This window comes from Cornus florida, unplaced genomic scaffold (assembly GCF_030987335.1).
Source record: "Cornus florida cultivar Cherokee Brave unplaced genomic scaffold, ASM3098733v1 CherokeeBrave_3.0.0_Hap2_Chr06, whole genome shotgun sequence".
Classification (NCBI taxonomy): domain Eukaryota; kingdom Viridiplantae; phylum Streptophyta; class Magnoliopsida; order Cornales; family Cornaceae; genus Cornus; species Cornus florida.
In genome coordinates, this window is record NW_026775576.1 from 4,083,775 (window position 1) to 4,097,305 (window position 13,531).

The window sequence follows — 13,531 nt, forward strand, 5'->3', positions numbered from 1 at the left end:
TATATATAAAATGATATGTAGGAGCATAAAACTACCACAACATTGTCAAGAAGATTATACATTCAGGACTAAGCATAACCTATCTTTAGTTAACATGGTTCATCCACCTAAACTAAATTGTGGTATGAACCATCTTTCCTAGTCATGGCCTATTAATGTCCTTCAATAGTATGTTGCATCACATGAAATCAATTAAATATCACAAATTATATTCAGTTGGTATAGACCATCTACCTAACTACATTAATCTAAGGGTGTAGCATGGTCCATCTTTCTTAGGTATAACCTATATAAATGCTCAATTTCATGCCAATATAACCATTCCATAAATTCTTTCCCATTGTCACTATAGGAAATCAAGTGTAATACTTGTATCAATATGATTTCTAAGACAAGATAACAAATCAACACAAATATATATTCATATGATAAACACATGCATTAATTCAATGTAAAGAACATCAAATCAATGTAAATACTTCTACTTTATGAAACTAAATATATACAGTAAAAATCCCAAAATTGAAATATAAATCAAACCATGTTTACTTGGTCTAGGTTACATCAACTCCCTAGAAAAGGGATTTAGCCTTTCATGAATATGGCAACAACCTCCAGGATTGTAGAACAGAATAGAATCCCCTCTCTCACCATTGTTGCAAGCTTAGCCTCCAAGAACCCTTCAAATCCTTCTCTCTCTGTATCTTTTCCAAAAACAAAAACAAGACCTTATTTCCTTTAGCCTTTCCCCCTCTTTATCCTCCTGTGAGTTCAAAATACAAAATCCTCATTTAAAATTCAAATCCCCCACTTAAGATAGACAAAATCGGATTAAAATAACATGGGGGTCCATGGTCTTGCGTCCGGACAAGAGGACCGACGTCCAGATGCGAGGCCTTAATGATGTGGCATCTGGATGCCATAACATGGGTCTGGACGCAAGCTTATGGAAGGTGGTGTCTGGACGCCAGTTCTTGCGTCCGGACGCTAGGCATGCTACTCTGGCACAGAATCCTTTATTTAACTCCAGTTGCATCCTTTGCTTCTTCATGTTATTTCCTTTTGATGATTACTTGAAATGTAAGCTCGAAATGACTTGTGCTTCAAAACCCTTTAAAACCTTATTTTTATTTCTTTTTCGCAATTTCACCTGCAAAAATCCAAAAAAATAAAACTGGAGTTAATCTATATAAATAGAGCAAATAATGGGCTTAACTAATACAGTTAAGGGTGCTTAAATATGCAATATTTGATGCTTATCAATAGCTAAGTATAATCAAATAGCACTTGAATGCAAGATTTCTTTAGAAAAATAAGCTTAACTAGTGACTACACTGTCCAAGTTCATTTTCAGCATATTCTCAACACAAACATAGTCTGAACAAGTGTAAAAAGATGAATTATACCTGTGTCAACCTTCAGAATCGACGACGACAGCTTGAAACACCAAGTCACTACTCAATGCAGCCCTTACATTAGCAACTTTGACAGCAGCCTCATCTCAGCAATTAGTACACACCCCAGAGTGGATTCAATGAGTTTTTCTTGCATAGATCATCATTAAATAGTAAAGAAAAACTTGCTTGACATAGTATACTCGAGGGTTCTCAGTAGTAGCTCAATGTGCAATGTAAATTCAAGAGACTTGAACCCTAAGGAGCCTTACAACAACATATTTATGGTGACACTGAATTACAAAAGGCCTCACACACCACGGATATACACCTGTCACCTCTAGCCAATGGTTGAGAGAGCATATTTCAGATATTTTTAGAGCAATGGACCAATGCAGGCCTGCCACCTCAGCTAATTTTGCCACTATTCTACCAGCTACAGTAGGTTACAAGTTTGAGTACTGAATTCATTTCTGTCCAAACTTAGCCTCTAAGGAATGAAATATTCTTGCATATACAAGCTCTCTAGAACCACTAAGACGTGTCACATTCTTCTCTAGGACCACTAAGATGTGTCACATTCTTGAGCATAGCTGGAAAAGGCCATACTGCCTTCAAAATAGATTTAATTCTACTCAGCACTGTGACAGAGCCAAGGTTGTATTCCTCATAATGCGGGTTCAATTTTAGTGCAACGCAGGTACCTGAGCATACGTATATATTTGACATACAACTAAGAAGAGACCATAGTACCCCTGTGAGCAAAGGAATAGCTTGATGTTATCCTTATTTCAGTCCATTTCTCCCCCTTTTTGACATTGAAGGTCAAAAGGTGAGTAGGACCAACAATATAAGTTCAGGAGGGAGGAGGAACTACCCTGAGAAGAGCTCAAAGGGTTGAGAATCTCTGAAGAGGAAAAGGTTTGGTCATGATGTCTGCAAGTGGATCTTGAGTAGGCAAATAAGTAATATCAATAAGACCTTATTGAACTTGATCTCTGAGAAAGTGATACCTGATGTCAATGTGTTTGCTCTTCCAATGCAATGTGGGATTCTTACTAATAGCAATAGCACTTTGAGTATCACAGAAAAACTTGGGAGGTCCTGAGAATTAAATGCCAAGATTTGAGAGAGTAGTTTTCATCCAAAGTAATTGTGAACCAGCTTGTGAGGCAGCTATATACTTAGCTTCAGAGGTTGAAAGAGATATAGTGTCTTGCATTTTACTCATCCATGAGGCCACATTTGAACATAGAGTGTGGCAACAACCAGAGGTAATTTTTTTGTCAGGTAAAAATCCACCCTAATCAGCATCTGAGAAGGCTGCAATAGACATTGAGGTTAAGTAAATGTAGAATAAACCATATGAGATGGTGCCCTTAACATATCTAAGGATTCTTTTGCCAGCTTGAAGATGAGAAACCTTTGGATTACTTTGAAATATGGCCAATAAACCCACTGAATACATTATATTAGGCCTTGAAGTAGTAAGATACAACAAACTACTAATGATTAACCTATAAAGTGTTGAAGGAACAGCTTCAGTGGTGCACTCTAGTGAGAGTTTGGTATTAGGACATAGTGGTGTTGAGACAGCCTTACAATCATCCATTTTGAACTTTGTAAGTAGCTCCGAGGCATTCTTTTACTAAGAGATGAAGATTCCAGAGGATGTTTATGTAATTTCCAGGCCTAGAAAGTATCTGAGAATCCCCAAGAGAGACATTCCAAACCTTGTCTTCATGAGATTAGCAAATTCTAAAGCTAATAAGGTGTCCGAGCCACAAAATATGATATCATCAACATATATTTGTAGAATTAGAAACTGTTCTTGATGAGTTTTTACATAAAGAGTATTATCAACCTTGCCACTGTGAAATCCTTGTTCAACTAAGAACTGATGTAGCTTCTCATACCAGGCTCTAGGGGTTTATTTGAGACCATATAAGGCCTTACTTAGTTTGAACACAGGAGAGGGATACTTCGAATCTTCAAAACCTTCAGGCTATTCTAGGTAAACTTTTTCATTTAAGTCTCCATTTAGGAAGGCTGACTTAACATCCATTTGATATACATTGACTTGTTCGTGACAAGCAAAAGACAGAAGCATTCTAATGGATTCCATTCTAGCAACTAGAGCAAAAGTTTCATCATAATCAATTCTAGCTTGCTGAGCATAACCTTTACACACCAATTTTGCCTTATTTCTTATTACTGATCCCTTCTCATTTATCTTGTTTCTATAAATCCACTTTGAACCTATCACATTCTTGTCTTCAGGTTTGGGAACGAGTGTCCAGGTATCATTCTTGTGAATTTGATCAAGTTTTTCTTGTATTGCAGCTAACCAGTCTTTACTTTTTTGAGCTTCAAAATAGGACTTTGGTTCAATGGATGACAACATAGCAAAGTGACTATATTCTTCACCATCTTCAGCTTCTAAATCATTTAGCTTCTTTTTGTTTCTTATTTAAACTCCAGCTTGAGGTGAACCAATGATGTTCTCAATTTGAACCTATTTCTACAACACTTGATAGGTGATTTCTCTTGGGATTTAAGGTTCAGGAATTGAGGTACTAGCTTCATTTGAACAAGATGTGTTGTTACTGTCTTCAATAAGTGTTGACTGAGGATTCTCATCAAATTTCACATTAATTGACTCAACCACCTTCGAAGACCTGAGATTGTAGCATCTATAAGCCTTGTTTTTTGTAGAATATCCCAAGAATATGCCTTCATCAGCCTTTGAATCAAACTTTCCCAAACTGTCAGTGTGGTTCAATATATAACACTTACTGCCGAACACTTTGAAGCAGTGAACAGTTACAGGTCTTCCATACCACAATTCATAGGGTGTTTTGGATGAATTAGGTCAGAAAAGAACCTTATTTATGATGTGCACAGCCGTACTCACAGCTTTACTCCAAAAACCCTTTGTTAGACCTTTTTCTAGAAGCATTGTTCTACCCATTTCCTAATCTATCCTGTTCTTCCTTTCTACAACCCCATTCTGTTGAGGAGTAACAACAGCTGAGAACTCTTTCTTGATACCTTTATGATCATAGTGATGCTCAAACTCCTTCATAAGGAATTCTGAGCCGAAGTCAGACCTAAGTCTCTTAACAGTGCTACTTCTTTCATTTTCAACAAGATTAACAAAGTTAATGAAGTGTGTAATGGCCTCATATTTTTCTTTCAAGAAGTAAACCCACACTATCCTACTAAAATCATCAATAAGAAGCATAAAATACTTACTTCCACCAACACTAGTGGTTTTGGAAGGGCCACAAAGATCCATCTATATCAAGTCAAGAGCTTTTGAAAAGTTGATTTCCTTGGAGAAAAATAAGACTTTGGTTTGTTTTCCTTGCTAACAAGTTCTGCAGAGATGATCTTCTTGAATTTGATATCAGGCAGACCTTTGACAGCTTTTAGTTTGAGGAGTTTAGACAAATTTCTTGAGTGCAGATGTCCTATTCTTTTGTGCCATAGCTTAGCTTCATCATAAGTTGTCAGATTGCATTGAGTATTCTGAGTTTCTTCAGTAATAGTATAAACATTTCTTGAGGATCTATACGCCGAGAAAATGACTTGTTTGGATCTGAGATCAACCACACTACACTTCTCTTTATTGAAGCATACTTCTTTTCCATCATCACACAGTTAGCTAACACTGAGAATATTATGTTTGAGCCCTTCAACAAGTAGAACTTCATGAATCTCAGGTAATTCTTTAGACTTTTTACAGTTCCAATACCAATGATTTTTGCCTTTTGATTTTCTCCGAAGATAACATTTCTCCATTAAACTACTTCAGAAAAGTAAATTTAGATTTATCACCTGCCATGTGTCTATAGTAGCCACTATTAACATACCATTTGTCTTGAGTGTTACAAGATTTAAAAGCTGTATACACTAGAAAGCTCATAGAGTTTAATTTCTTCGGAATCCACATCATTTTAGTCTTCACCAATGATCTTTTGTCCTTGACCTTCTGGGCTAAAGCTAAGTCTGACTTCTTGATATACATTCTGGTTATCTTGAAGTTCCTTATAGCTGTGGTAACAAAGTCTCTCTTGTTGAAGCTTAGAGCACTATAGGTGTTATTAAGTAACTCACCCTTGAACCTCTAAGGATTTATGATAGGAAACGTTGCATACACTTCACCAGTTGTGGCTTTAACAAATGCAAAGTGAGTTTGATTGACCTTTGTGGTTGAATCACACACATAGCCTATTCCAGTCTTCCCAATTTGCTTTGTGGATTGCTTCTAGATCTCAACCATTTTTAGGGATCTTTCTTCAAGAATGAGAGACAGTTCTTCTTTGCACTTCTTGGTAGACCACTAAGTGTTAACTTGAGACTTCAATAGGCTTTGAAAAATAAGAGAAACTGAACACAGCATTAACAGTTTAAGTTTGAAGTGTTTAGTGAGAATTTGTTTGGACTTTAACAATTCTGAATTGCGCCGTTTTATCTAGGACTTCTGTTAATTACACTTTACTGTAAGCCTTTCACATTCTTCAAGAATTTCCTCAATCTCAGTGTCACTATCTTATTCAACTTGAACTGGAGTTTGTGGTGCTTCAAGAATTGCCATAAAGAGACATTCATCTTCTTGGTTCTCCTTAGGTTTATCCTTTTCAGGAGCTGCATCCCAATCTGAGATAAGTGTTTTTCTACCAAACCTTCCTTTGTAGTTTCCTCCCTCATTCTTCTTTTGACTTTGCCCCTTTGAGTTCGGATAATTGGATGCAACATGACTAGGTTTACCACAACCATAATAGGTTAAACTTTGCAGCTGATTCTTCTTTTTAAACCTGAACTTTCTGAATTTCTTAGTAAGATAGGCTACCTCATCTTCTTTAGGATCATCTTCAGACTTTGTTTCAGTTTCTTCAACAACTTCCTTTGCTTTAAGAGTAGCTTCTCTTCTATGAACAGCTGGAACACCAATTCTCATTTCATAGGCAGTGAGAGAGGTCTGAAGCTTGTTAATCTTCACTTCAGAAAGATCTTTGTCTTCGAGAATTATCACTTTAGGATTGAATCTAGAAGTGAGTGACCTTAGTATTTTCTTACAAACATCAACATCATTAATATCTTCACCAAGTGCTCTCATATTATTGACAAGGTCATTGATCCTAAACATATACTCAGCAACAGTTTCTCTTTCTTCCATCTTATACACCTCATTCTGAACTTTGAATAGCTGTATCTTGTTCTCCTTAATAACCTTATTTCCTTCATGAGTTACCTAAAGAAAATCCCACATTTCCTTGGCTGTTTTATAATTTTTAATTCTGGTGAACTCTTGTTGCCTTAAGGCACAAAAGAGAACATGTTTCGCTTTGCCATCATTAGCCACAACCAATTTATCTTCAGCAAAGGCATTATCAGGATTAAGAATCACAACACCATATATGGTAGCATGCCAAACATCATAGGATAGAGACATTAAGAAGGCTTCCATTCTAGTTTTCCAAGAATCATAGTTTAAACCTTCAAACCCTGGAGCTTTATTGATAACTTGACCTTCATCCATTGCTAGGATCAACTGCAGGCTTGTTAGAACCTCACAATGCAGACCAAGGCTCTGATACCAATTGTTGAACCAAAAGGGGGGGTAAATTGGTTAAAACTTTGCTTTCAAAAACTTTCTCACGCACTAAGTAAGCATTGAAAGAACAGATAACACAAGACTTACAAGGAAACCCTCTTATTTAGGGAAAACCTTTGTTCTTGGCTTCAGCCAATACACAATCCACTAGTTGTAGGTATCTTGTTACACACTCAGCTGTCTTACTCTCTGCACACACCCATGTACCAGAATAGACACTAGTTTTCACAACCAATACACACACACACACTAGTACACCATAGTGCATCCACGCACTCCCCCTGTCCTAAGCAACCACGTTTGGACCTAATCAACTCTCAATAGCTTAATCAACAATGGGGTGAGGGATCATGCCTAACTACCATTTACAATAAGTGTCAACACACTAAATATAATGAAGTCTCTGTGACAATTAGAATAGGCTGGACAACACAGAATTCCAAGTTACTGCCTCAGAACTGCAATCCGCTGCATCTACGGTCTAAGGGGTAAAATAGGAAATTCCTTTCGAGATCAATTCACCAGCACCTCATACAATCTTCTTTCACTGTTGTACTTATGTTCATAGCTTTGTATAATCAAACACATCATGAGTTTAACACAAAGTTCAGTTAAAGTTCTTGGTTCAGAATATAACAGCTTCAGCACAAAAAGCTTCTGCCCAAGAAAGCTTCGGCACAGATAGCTTTAGCACAAAAAGCTTCGGCACAGATAGCTTCGGCATAGATGGCTTCGGCACAAAAAGCTTCAGCACAAAATAGCCTCAACACAAATTAACTTCAGTACAAACCAGTTTCGGTACTGAATACTCAAAATCAAAGCATACCATATTTTTATCATAAACTCAACTTTAACAATCTTGATTCATCAAAATATACTAGCTAGTGGCATAGATGATCATGAAATAGCTAAGTATAATCAAATAGCACTTGAATCCAAGATTTATTCAGAAAAACAAGCTTAACTAGTGGCCACACTGTCCAAGTTCATTTTCAGCATATTCTCAACATAAACACAGTCTGAACAAGTGTAAAAAGATGAATTATACCTGTGTCAACCTTCATAATCGACCACAGTAGCTTGAAACACCAAGTCACTACTCAATGTAGCCCTTACATCAGCAACTTTGACAGCAGCCTCATCTCAGCAATCAATACACACCTCAGAGTGGATTCAATGAGTTTTTCTTGCATAGATCATCATCAAATAACAGAGAAAAACTTGTTTGACATATTATACTTGAGGGTTCTTAGTAGCAGCTCAATGTGCAATGTATATTCAAGAGACTTCAACCCTAAGGAGCCTTATAGCAGTATATTTATAGTGACACTGAATTACACAACGCCTCACACACCATGGATATACACCGATCACCTCTAGCAAATGGTTGAGACAACATATTTCAGATATTTTTAGAGTAATGGACCAATGCAGGCCTGCCACCTTAGATAATTTTGTCACTAGTATTCCAGCTACAGCAGGTTACAAGTTTGAGTACTGAATTCCATATTTTTTTCAAACTTAGCCTCTAAGGGATGAAATATTCTTGAATATACCAACTCTCTAGGACTATTGAGATGTGTCACATTCTTCTTTAGGACCACTGAGACATGTCACATTTCTTGAGCATAGCTGGAAAAGACCATACTGCCTTCAAAACACATTTAACACTACTCAGCACTATGACAGAGCCAATGTTGTATTCCTCACAATGCAGGTTCAATTTTAGTGCAACGCAGTTAACTGAGCATACGTATATATCTTAAATACAACTGAGAAGAGACCATATTACCCATGTGAACACCTGTAGCTAAAACTAAAGTGCTGAACCGTCATTGTCTGAGGCTAAAGCATTGTAATGCTTTTTGATATTAAAAGGCAAACATTCCTTAAGGTAACTTAGGACCAACAAATGTGATTGGCAAAATTCACATAAGACCATGGGTTTCTCACTTGCTCGACACTAAACCTCACAATAGTGTCTGTAGGGATGCGTGAAGAGGAAGTTATGTCAACCTCTTCCTCCATCAACTCTACAACTTCAAAGGGCTCACCGGAGACTAGAGCCCTATTTGCCCGATGTTAAAACATATCATTGTTTCCAAAAAATGGTGTCCGTCGCCATTTCGAGTCCACTAGCACCATCGGTGGTGGATGATCCTTCTTACTACTCTTGTTTCTTAGTCACCATGATGGTACTACCACAAACGGAGTAAGCACGCACACAAACAAACTCTAACTTTGCAAACTTTCCCTTCGCCAGAGATAATGGCAACAACGATCACAGTGGCTAAGTCCTCTCTCAAACAAGTCTTTTCAACAGTAGACCCTCATACCATCACCTGCCCCCCTTTTTAAAAAATTCCCTCACCTCGGGAACTCCCACAATCGAAGTGGCTATGACGGCCCAAGTTTTTGTAAACCCGGTGCGTTAGTGATGACCAAAAGATGACCTGATAATGGATCCGAAATGCGGAAGCAAAAGGTGAAACAATGGTCTCTAGAGATACAATGCATCTCTAAGACACCAATGTGACCCTCAATGAGGTCATGGAACCCAAAGGAAACAAATGCAGAAGCGTCGTTTCAAAAACGGACAAAAAGAACCTAGGGGCAAAATGGTCATTTTGCAAAAAGTGGATTCAGCTGCTATCGAGCACACCGCTGGAAAAACAATGACAAATTAGTCAAGTTCAAAAAAAAGTTTACTCAATTTGGAGTCCGGACGGGGGAGAAAGGTCAAAAACAAATATGATGTCGTGGCGGCCCGATAAGGACAACCCACCACTGCTGCAACTGAGAGTAAAAACGGGTATCTAAACGGACTTTTTTGGAAAAACTCAAAGAAGATATCCCCCCTAAAATCAAGTTTCCTACCCCAAACATGGATGGAAACAAAAAAAATGCATTGTGAAATGCCCAGAATGCCCCCAAGAAAATCGGGTCAAGAGGAAAAAAACTAATCCGAGCTACTGCCCAGGTTTTGGAAATAGGGCTCCGGGAGGTTTTTAAATTGCCTAAATTGAAAATGCAATCTTAAAATGCACCCACAAGACCTCTGGAAGTTTTGGATCGGTCATGACGATTTTCAAAAAAAAGTTGATGAATAGTACCAACTACATTTGTACTAAAAATTTGCAAAACCTGGCAGTAAGGATTTTTTGGAAAAATATTGATTTTTGAGGGCCAAGATGATGTTTTCTGGAAAAACACAAAGAATAAAACCCCCTCAAAATTGAGTTTTCTATGTGACTCACAAGGAAAAATGAAAAAAAACGCAATGTGAAATACCCAAAATGCCCCTGGAACAGAATAGGGTAAAACTCCCTAAAAATGCTACTTAGAGTTTTTGTTTCATCAAGGAAGGTATTGTTTGCTAGAGTGAGAATGCAAGTGTGTGTAATATGATATAATAGATGTGCGACAATGGCCTATGGCTTTATTATAATACATTTACAACATTTGACATGTCAAACCTCCAAGTTAGAAAAATTACATTTCATAGACAAATCATGAACATGCTAACACTTGCATGTGAATAAGAATGCTTTTAAAGAAGCTCAACTCAGCAAATCACCCAAGCAATTGCAATCTCCAATCTTGTATCCTGTACCTGAAATATGCCTCAGTATCGTAGGGGTGAGTAACATAAAGCTACTCGTAGGAAATGAGCATGCATCGACCTAAAGTTTTACAAGTTGCATGATTTAATTATTGTGGTTCATTCCACCTAACGTCTATGTCAAGGTGAGACTCAGGGAGCATCCTAGCTACCTAAGATCATTTCTAGCATTAATCACCCCATTCATGCAATTTTAACAACATAGGGTCATGCTTACACAAAGCAACAACATAGGAGCATGCTTACACAAAGCAACAACATAGTGGTTCTCAAGGTTATCAACTTAAAGTCTAAAATGCAACATCAACTAAATATAACAATTTAGCATAATTAGAATATCTAATACCACACATCAAGACATAGATTCTCTAGGTTATCAACTAGCAATCTAAAAGTGTGAAATCAACTAAATATATCAATTTATTATGGATGTACTTAACAACATCAAATCGCCAATTACCAAAACCACAAGTCACAATTAAACATTGGTTGTCAACTTGGAATTGAATGCGAAATCAAATAGTGGAAGACTTAGACATCACAGCTTGGATTTCCGCCTAGACAAGGCAAATTTGGAGCTACTAACCCCCTGGCAGCCTACCCAACGGGCGAACTTTTAACTTAGAGGACTCTTGTCCCCGTACTAGAGCCAAACCCTAGCCATCACAGCTTAACAATGTCCCAAGCAACTCCAAAATAAATAAGTTAACAACTTATATACGTATTAAACAGTACACGAAACTACCTTCATGCACAAGTAGGTTGTAACCACACAACACATGCTCTAAATCCACAACAACTATAGGATGACAATGTCAAATCTTCAGAGCGCAATTCATTACGTGCTATAATAACATCACATGTCGAATCTTCAGTGTGCGATTCGCTACACGCTATAACAATATAATCCAATATTGAAAACATAATTTATAAATCTATTACAAGTCTAAAATATGCTTCAAACATACTATCAATGCCAATTTCAGAATTTAATCATTAAAGCAATAGAAACGGAATTTAATCAAATAAACTAATTAAATTCCCTATCTTTCAAATCTCAATCAAATGGCCCCTAATCAATTCATACTATACAATGTAGCATAGTATATACATACATTCACTAAAATCTAAATTAGGCCAATGGCACAACAAGGTAGAATTTAATTATATCATGATAATTAAACTTCTAAATTTCAAAGCAACTTCAAATGGTCCCAATTTAATATATACTAGTACACAAGTCCTAGTCATCATGATTATCAAGTAAAAAACTTAATTGGGCCAAGGGAACCATTAAATAGATTTTAATTAATTATTTAATTTAAAATCTCTAGATTTTCATACTTGTCCAAATACTCTCAAATTAAAGTATGTTAACAAACATGCTAAGACTTAATTTAAAAGTATACTACAAGTTCATTTTATGAAAAGTATGGCCATGGGATTTAATCTTTCACCAACGATAAATATTAAATAAAAAGTGCAATTCTTATTCAATTAATCCCAATTTAATATATGTTAACAAATATATTAAAACATGATTTTCTAGCATGCCACAATTCCATTCTAAGTTATACACATCCTTGTGAATTAAATTTCATACAAAGAAATAATTAATACTAATTTTCTAGAATTGATACAAGGTATGCAATTAAGTTGTATAATCATGCTAAACACTCAATACAATACATACAAAAGCCTAGAACATCCCCTACCTCAATTTGAGATGAAAATCTTAAAAGCCACCAAATGGAAACCGCTCCGAATCCGACGAAACTTCTAGGTTTTGTTGGGGACTACACCGTGCACATAACCCTCAAGGAAGCCCCATCAAAATCACAACTTGACTTCAAACCCAAAATCAAAGAATGGTTAGAAATGGGTTCTAAGAAGGGTGAAAGAAGCATGTAGTCAACACGAACACTAAACGCAAAGACCCTTCTACGTTCTGACGAAGGAATGAAGCTCAAAAGAGAAGAGAGAAGGTGGCAGCTTAAACGCAAAGGCCCTTCTATGTTCTGACAAAGCAATGAAGCTCAAAAGAGGAGAGAGAAGGTGGAAGCCTCCCTTGGGCTGCCATGGAAGCTTCAGTTCATGCAAGAGAGTGGGGAAGATGAAAAAATAAATTATATCACCCCCCTTTTATAGAAATCTCAAAAAGTGCCCCGAACGGGCCCCGCCGGGTCCGAAAAAGTGAAATTTGAGTAGACGTGCTCAAATGACAAAACTCTATGAACAAAAAAGATTCAAAATAAGAAAATATGAACAACGAAATAAACGGCATCAAAAACTGAGTCCAGAGAAGAAAGTTATGCCCCAAACAAGTTTGGCGCTAACTAGGGCCAGAAACCTTGAAACTAGAAAACAATGACCAGAAGGAATTTCTAAGAGTACATGACTTGACAAAAAGTGAAAATAAATCCCGTATGAGGATCCAGGATCAAAACAAGGCATTTAGCAATAACTTTCATTAATTGCACAATGGCCCCTCCAAAAAGTGAAAACTGCACTAATGGCCCAGAATGAAAATATCTTCCAAAAATAATTTCTTAAAAACCCCTGAAATAAAATATCTTCAAAAGATATTTATGAAAAATACCCCAAGAAAAGAAAGTAATTTCAAAGAACTTTGCATCCATGCCCCTATAGACACCGGGAGCAACCAGAGTACTTTCTTGCAAAAGTAAAGATACGTATTTCGTGGAAACCACTCAAGATAGAGATACATGAAGTCAAAAACCAACTTTGAACACAAGAAGTGTGGTTACGCCAACAAAGTGTCAAACGGGGAAAAGATAAAATAGGGAAAAGGACGAAAAGTGAATAGTGTCAAAAAATAAAAAATGTGGAAACGACTCGGTCCTCAAAGGAAGTTGTCAATCCACAGAAAAGAGT